Genomic DNA, 8,868 nt, shown 5'->3' with positions numbered 1-8,868 from the left:
CCACGGCGGCGGGTGGACCCTGGCGCCAGTGAGGGTGCAGCTTACAGGGTGCTTAGACCCCAGCCGCAGGAGGGGGCGTTTGAGAAGCCCAAGTTGGGCACAATGAGCCCCAGGAAGGGGCAGCCTTTTTTAAGAAGCCCCGTGCGGGCGTAGCAAGCCCCAGAGCAGGGCAACAATTGAGGCCCCAGTGCGGGCGTGACAGCCCCAGGAAGGGGGCAATATTTTAGAAGCCCAAGTGTGGGTACGACGAGCCCCAGAGAGGGGGCACTATTGAGAAGACCCCGAGAGAGGGCGACAGCATGGAGAAGCCCAGTGCGGGCATGACGAGCCCCAGGAAGGGGGCAATACTTTAGAAGCCCAGGTGTGGGCGTGGAAAGCCCCAAGGAAGGGGGTGGCATTTTAGAAGCCCGAGTGGGGGCGCAGAGAGAGCCCCAGAAAGGGGGGGCATTATCGAGAAGCCCCAGTAAGGGCATAGCAGGCCCCAGAAGGGGGCACTATTGAAAAGGCCCAGACAGGGGGCAACAGTGCAGAGAAGGCCCCGAGAGAGGGCAACGGCACAGAGAAAGCCCGGAGTGGGCAAGGAGAGCCCCAGGAGGGGGTGTCAGTGTACAGAGAAAGACAAACCAACATCTATCCCATCTGCGAGGCTTGGGGCATGGTATCAGGGGAGGTTGGAGCCACGAATAGCCCATAAGGCTAGGGTGCCCCGAAGCACCCATTTGTGCTGGACAAGATCTACGAGGGGTCCAAGAGTCTACGTGTCCAAGAGGGTATAAGGCAGCCTCCCAACTTAACTTAAGAGCAAAGACGTGGCGGGCGAGCATAGAGGGTGCCCTTGGGCCGACATGACATGGAGAGGGGGCCTCAAGGAGATCACGGCTCTCCTGCAGGACCCCGCCGTGACAACCAATCTAATTTAAGTTTTCATCTACTGAAATCTGTGATCCTTATTCTTCAGTGGGTTTGGTCGGTAGAAAGCTGCCTTAAAGATAATGGATCCAACTACTGGAAGGTTCTCTCTCTACATAAGAGTGCTTGGGTAGCATAAAGACATAGCAGTGATTCCTATATTACCACCTCCTCGCTTTCCAGGAAAGGGGCCTGGCTGGTGTTTCTAATGCAGTTTCTACAACTCATGAAGACCAGAGCAGATTCTACTCTGATTTTTGCTGTGGCCTAGATCTTTAGCCTTTATGCCCCTATCTTGAACCTCTTCGAAGGAAACTGAGAATCCAGAACTATGTGACTAGTACATATAAAGCATCTCTGGAAATTAGACCATAAATTTTGTTTTTGTCAAAAACTTTGCCTAAAAATTAATTTAGGTGTTAGCCAACAGCAGCCACTTACAAACAGTCACTTTCTACTGAGAGAGATGCTGGTCAACATCTGTGCACTAGAAACCACAAGTGCACAGATGTTCGGGATTTTTCTACCAGAGCAAAAAATGACCACTACAAGAGAAAAATAACCTGGGAACACCAAGGTTAAATTGCTCCCAAGAGAGTTTCTCCTGGGAGAGCAAATGTCTGTACACTTTCTCTTCTGAGAGATGATATAATACAGTCTGCCAGCATCCCAAGGTTCTTTGCTCCCAGGGCCCCCCACCCACCCATGGTCAGTATGGGAGGAGGCAGTGTGTCAATCAGGCTGGACTGTACTGCTCCAGCTGAGAAAAGAGCAGAACATACCTTCTTCAATCCCTACATTGTGCTGCAGGGAGACACTGGCTGACCCTGAGCTGGACTGCCTTCTCTCTCCAGGCAGACTGAGGAAGCCTGAAGAGCACATTGAGATACATGTGCAGGGCTCCCCTAGCTATGCAGTGTCAGCACCCCAAGCTCTCTGTTCTTCAGGGGCTCAACATTTGAATGTCTGAGGGATCTCTGGGCAAATTTTTATACCAGGAAAACAAAACAGGAGAATTCTTCCAGATCATTTGAAAATGTTTACACAGCCAAAGTCTCATTTGGGTATACAGAAAAACTACAAAAAGAGTTCTTTTCTTAGGGGACAGCAGGTATCAGTGATCCAAGTGGAACATATCCACCCTTTATATGGGGATGGACCAGGATTCATACTATTCTTGCAGACTTTTAGGGGCTTCCTAGGATCCCTTGTCTTTACTCCTACCTAAAGTGATAACACCCTTAGGTCCTACCTAAAGTGATAATAGGAACTAAGTTTTAAAGAGACTCACTTGTGAAATCCAGGAAGTATGTTTTACTCCCTTGTGAGAGTCTCTTGTAGGAAGATAACATGTACACCTAGGCTTGGTTCATATCCAAGCGTTGTTCTACATGCAGAACTCCCTTTAAGGACAATGGAGATTTTTGCATAAAAAATTATATGAGGATATAGGCCAATCTTTCTTTGTCCTAAACAGGGTCCATTCCAGAACACAAAGATCTTGAGTCTTCTCTCAGTTATGAATATTTGTTTAATCAAAATGTAGAATAAATAGTCTGTGCTTGGATGGCTAATAGTAGTATTTGTGCTAAACTACAGGTATAGCCAGATTATGCTGATCTTCAAAAGAGATATCTACTACGGATACATTTTCTGCTAGTGTAGGTGATGCAGTTCCACTATCATCAGTGTAGCTCTGCCAATTTAAAAGAGCTGATAATTTGGCCCACGTTTCTAATGTACCTGAAAAAAAATCCAAAAAAGTGTTGCTGGATCCACAGATGGAAGACATAGGGCATTTCAATAGTAGTTTATATTTGGCTATCTGTATCTGAAGGAAACACATCAGAAACACACTTTTTGAATGTCCTTATGCCAGACCTTTGCTGCAAGAACAGTACATGAACTTTCATAGGTAGCTAACAAGAATGTCCAATGGGGAATTCTTCACTGGGTTATAAACTTTTTGAGGTAAGAACTGTATTTTCATGTATTTGTAGAACACCTAGCACAATGGAACTCTGATCTCAGTGGGGATCTTTTGATATTACAATACAAATAATGATGAGAAGAAGAATAAAAATAGCAGTAGCATTTGTAATTTAACTAGCCCACTCTGGCAAGCGACCATGAGAAAAATAGATTTTTTTTTCTGAAGGCCTTCCCACCATTATATAATTTCCCATCAATCCTGGAAATATCAGGAGGAGGAGAGCTGAAAGTAGTCTATATCTGGTAGACTTTATCTTACTATTCTTGGCTTCCAACAATAACATTGGCTGGCTAATTCCAGATTCTACCAATAATGTACATTACCACTGCAGGCTTCTGTCACAGCTCCAGTACGAATATATTATTTATAGCCTCATGCTATTATAATTGAAAGGTGGTGATAGAGGGGAGGGAGCCTTGAATATACTGGAAAGATCAAAAAAGTCTACCATCAACACTGTGATTCATGCCAGCAGCATGTATTAGAATTCTTGTGCTTTGTTCTCAAATCTACATCCAAGTATCAAGAAGGCACAATTAATATACTCTATGACATCAGCAGAAACAAGAATAGGAAGATAAAAACATCCAAATCCTCTTTAGTTTACAATTTTGAAATCATAATTTGGTGGCTTTTAGAGATGCTATCAAAGGCTTATATTTGTGTATGATACCATTCTGTGAAGAAAACAACAACTCCTAAACCATATATTTTAACAAAAATTGCTGAGAATTTTGATGTTTAAAATCGAATGTTTTGGTAGTGCTACAGTGATGTTCTTGCCATGATAGTCTAGGAAATATGCAAGAGGCAAGAATTCTTGTGGGTGATATTTTTTACTGAACTAACTGGATAGCGGAGAGAGAGACAGACAAGATTTTGAGTAACGCAGTACCCTTTCTCAGGCCTCTGGGAGAGAATCAGGACACAGCAGAACTAAGTAGCAGTTGGAACAAAATTCAATACATAAATAAAAGCAGGATATAAAAGAAATTCAGGTAGCCAAAAGACAGAAGAGATGCAGTAAAAACAGTTAATGGAAGAACAAGATTGCTCAGGAGGGTTGTTATCACCTATAAAGTGCAGAAATTAGTGATTATCAGGTAAATTTTCTTAATTCAGAGTGAGAAAAACATTTTAAAATTCTTCAGCCTTGTTTTTGTGCATGTACAAAAACCACCTTTTTTTTGCTGGAGTTTTTCTATGCTGTTTATGAACCACTGAATCAAAATTCAGTATCCACAGTCTTCTCTTCCATAGAAATAAATGGTATACTTGGACCAGGGGGAAAAATTACCTTGAATAAAGAATTGTTTAGTTTTCAGCAGGTGACTTGGCTATGGAATATCTTATACACAAAAGCAGCCTAAATTGTTTCTCTTCTGCAGTTGTGTAGAGTGCACAATCACTAGAGAAAAGATGACAGGGATAATGACAAGCAGGCTAAGTATAAAACAGTTGGCAAGAAAATCCTATTCCAAATCCCATTCGTTTGGCAGGCAGCTATTTGGAGCACAAGTATTGGAGTGCATTTAAACTGGAAACCACAGATATATTCTTGGATCAAGTTTAGTTTAGTTCTGAAGGAGCTTGAGGCATTCCTTTTTACAGCCCCATCATCCACTCCTCAAACTGCTTTTGTTAACATTTTCCTGCTTCATCTCTCTTCAGATAACATCTCCTGGAGCTATTCAAAGACCCAGCTGATAGATGAAGTTAGATTAAAGCTAGAAGGACAGACTATGTTTACTCTTTTGAGACTGTAGGATCAGGTGGGAAACAAAAACTAAAACAGTCTAATCAGAAAACCAGCAGTTTGAGTAGAAAACCAGCGAACTTTGATTTCAATGACTGTGAATGTAGGAAAAAACATTTCATTTACCGAAATAAAGCCAGATCCTTTCATTCATTTTTAGTTTAGAAAACTCAGCCTGAAGTGTTCAGTGGGGCTTTCTCTAAGTAATAACAGGGCAAACTGACTAAATACTTGCAAGATTAAGTCTACTGATTTTTAACTTGATAATGTGAGATCTATATTACATCATAATTTGCATCAACCCCAGTATAGTCCTAAAACCCTTTCCTTTTGTGGCTGTTGTATGGAGATTTCTATAGTTCCAAGACTGCAGTAGCTGCTATGGATGAAAGAGAGAAACCAGGTCTCTGAAGGAGGCATTCATTTAAATTACTTTCTACCATCCTTGCCCTAGCCTCCCAGAGATGCTGTGGATCCATCCTGCCCCTCTCCCATTTTCCCCCACCCTGGACCCTGCAATTTCTCTTACTTGTTTGACTGTCCATGACCTGTACATGTATCAAAGTTTTCCATGTCCCTTAGGATTAGGCCACTTTTACTACAGATGTAGGTTTTCCTTATCCAGATGCATTTTTTCTCTCCCCAAGCATCAAAAATGTGTATGCTGAGAGCTTCTGCCATGCTGTCTGCCCTGGTCCATGTACCACCTACACTGTATTACACAAGTGGAAGCCCTACAGTATTTATAAACACTGTAAACTGCAGTTCAGAAGATTTTTCTGCAGCAGATGTTTTTCTTTGTTGCTACTCTTATATTTAGAACAAGTTTAAAAAGAAAAATGGGCACAGATTAAAATGAAAAGTGGATGGCAATATAATTGCTGCCAGCTGAAGATTGGAAAGAAAACCTACTACAAAAACAGAGGAAGGAATAGACATCCTGTTCTAAACCTAAGCCTTGGGAAATGGCCATCCACTGCCCACGAAGAGAATAAATCAACAGGAGCTGTAGTGATCCTTTATTATTCAGTGCCGCAAAAATGTATGCACAATGAGTGCATCCCTGTTGCACCTGCCAAATCTGCACACCTATACACAAAATAACAATGTGTACATTGTGTACAAACAGATCAATGTGCATTTTCCTGCAGTTACACAAAAAGGATTTACTAGGTATGGGGAAGGCAGCTTTTTTACACACTTTTTCAAAAACATGCATGTGTTACTCCTAACTGTATTTTATATATTCAACTTTTATATACTTTAATATTATCTTTACCCTTCAGTATGAATATTTTATTTAAAGAGCATATAGTTTACTGCACATAATTGGCATTAGAAAGTGAGAAATAATGCAAACAAGTACATTACTTCCAGATATAATCTCTATTAATGCTACCAGAGCAATATTTCTCCTTTTCCAGTCCAGCATTCTTGGATTCCAAGGCTGATACTACTGCTGAATAGTGCTAAATTATGTCTTAAAAAAACAAACATTCCTTAACTTCAGATTTAAGTAACCACATTATTTTCACTAGTAAGATTCTGGGATCAAATTAACCCCTAATTTAAATCCATTGACTACAGGGGAGCTTACATTCATAAATACATTTAGCCCTTGTTCTTCAAAGAAAGTCTAGTGCATTAAAGCCATTCCTTAACCTAACTTTCTGACAAAAAGATGTAGAAGGAGCTTAGCAGTGAGAAAAGCAAATTTAAATCACCTTTGAGAGGACAATATAGAGAAAATCTAGAAGATGTGTGTTTATAATGAAAACCATTGTGGGGGGAGGGAGGTGGGAAACCATCCTTAGTGCTACTCCACTGAGTTCACATAAATTTTAACTTAGTATTTAATTTTTAAGTAGAATGTGACTGAAGTCTATAAGAAAGAGGAAAAAAAAAAGAAATCCTACTGGTAACAGCTAGCTATTTTAAGTAAAAAGGATTGTTTCATATTTAGCCATCTCAAAGAGGGCAGAATCCAGAGAGTATTATAGAGTGGAGTTTTGCTCTTCCAATTCCTTAATATTTTGTTAATGGCTCAGTTCTACAAATTCACTTTTTTTGCTGTTTGTTAGGGGTGTGCGAAGCAGGCCCTATTCGATTTGGATCCGGCCTGAATCAGGGACAGTGATTCAATTCATTGATTCGTTGGGTGCCCCCCCAGACCCAGGCGGTACCAGTCACCGAGCACGGGGTGCATGGAGGGGCCCCCAGCGCGCTCCCTGGTGGACCCAGAAGTGGACAGAAGTGCTTCTGGTCCACTTCTGGGTCTGCTGCCGAGCATGCGGAGCCCCCCCGTGCTTCTGTAGAACACTCCATGTGCCTCAACATCACAGTGTTCATGAGCTGTCTGCTACCTAGGGGTATGTAGAAAAACATTTAAAGTTGTGTCTATGTCCAAAACCCCGAATCTTTCCGAACTGATTCAGAGGGTTCCGATTCAATTTGGAGAGATTAAAGGGTCCCCTGATTTGATTCAGATTTGGAAATTTGACTACTGAAATGGGCTGAATCTCCACCAAATTGAATCAGGGACCGAAGCTTCACAGAGCCCTACTGTTTGTCAAGGTTATGAAGATCATTAGCACTGCATAGCTACATCTTTATCCAGTTCAGTAACTAATTGCAACTCAGTGCATTTAAAAACTGCAACTCAAAGTGAACAATAAGCAGTCCTACAGCATACATATATATATGTAATCTTGCCCCTGCTACCGCTTCATCACTTTTCTTTCTAATTTTCTCAGGTAATGCAATTGTATTGGGAGCCAGTACATATACTGTGAATGAGAATGTACCTCAATAAAAATAGCATGCCTCTGTTCATTATATAAAGCCAAATCCTGAAGACAAGTTCTAACTTAAGTAAAGTGTGTGGATGCACATCTTCCTGGGGTTATTTAACCCCAGCAGTCTTTCCTACCTAGAGCAGAGGGGCTGGATACAATGATGTCATGAGGTCCATTCCATCTCTAAACTTCTGTGAATCTGTAAAATCTTCACTGACATAAGCAAAAAAAAAAAAAAAAATTTTATGAATTGGTCTGTTCATTTGGTTCTTTTTACCGTATTTACCCAAATCCAAGATGACTTCAAATTTAAGACAGTCCTCCAAAAATCAGATTCTATACATGGAAAATGTATAAATGTGTTATAATTTTCAGGTATAGAATTTAATTATTAGAAGTCCCTCTTACATTTATCCCCCCACCACCACCACTGCAGCAGGACAAGCAGTGGCAGGGGGACAGACCATAAAGAGGCAGGCAGTAGAGAGACAGGTAGCAGGGGAGTCAAGAGCCTAACCCCTTCTCCCCCACCTCTTGCTTCCCATGCTGTCTGCACCCTCAACACCTGTACCTCTGCCACTTGCCCCATCTCCTGCCTGCTTCCTGATGTCTGTGTCCCCTGGCACCTGCCACCCCCACTACTTGCATCCCATCTGCCTGTCCCCCCAGTGCATGCCCGTCTGTGCCTGTGCCCTCAGCACCTCTCCCCTGCTGCCTGCCTCTCCCATCCTCACAATGCCACTTACCCTCCACTGTGGTCAAGCTCTGGCCCTGCTCTGGTCTGGGATAGAAAGCATATGGGCACTCAGGGCCCTATCCAACAGAGTTTTCAGTACTAGCAGTCCTAGCCCTGGCTCTGGGGCTGGGGCCAGAGCTGATATCACCACTGCCACTGCTGCATGGTTGGGTGAGGGCCAGAAAGACCATGTGCTTGTTTTCCCAGGCCAAACAGGGCTGGAGCCAGAGTTGGACCACAACTTGAGAAAAGCTGCAGCACATGGACTGGGATGTGGTACAGGAGACAGCAGCAGAGGGAAGGTGATGGAGGGTCAGGTGGGGGGCGCAATGTTAGTGGGGCAAAGGTTGCAGGGAGACAGTGGTTGCACTCCAGCTCTGACCCTGAGCCTAGGTTGGGGCCAGAGTTGGAGTCACACCAGCTGCCTGTCCCCTTGCTTGTACTTAAACCCAAGATGAGGGGCTTTCCCCTCTGTCTCCCCCTTTTTAAATGGGGGGGAAAAAACCTCATCTTGGATTTGAGAAAATACGGTATTATTTTATTTTAAGTTATATGTTAGGTATCAGAGCTGCATTCCTCAGGACATTAGTCAACTTCATTAAACCAATTAGTAAATTCATTCTATCACATTCAGCCTTGATATAAGCAGATGTAATTCTAGATTCATAGATGCTAGGTC

This window comes from Alligator sinensis, unplaced genomic scaffold, assembly GCF_000455745.1.
Source record: "Alligator sinensis unplaced genomic scaffold, ASM45574v1 scaffold647_2, whole genome shotgun sequence".
In the NCBI taxonomy this organism is placed as follows: Eukaryota; Metazoa; Chordata; order Crocodylia; family Alligatoridae; genus Alligator; species Alligator sinensis.
This window is presented reverse-complemented; position numbering follows the sequence as displayed.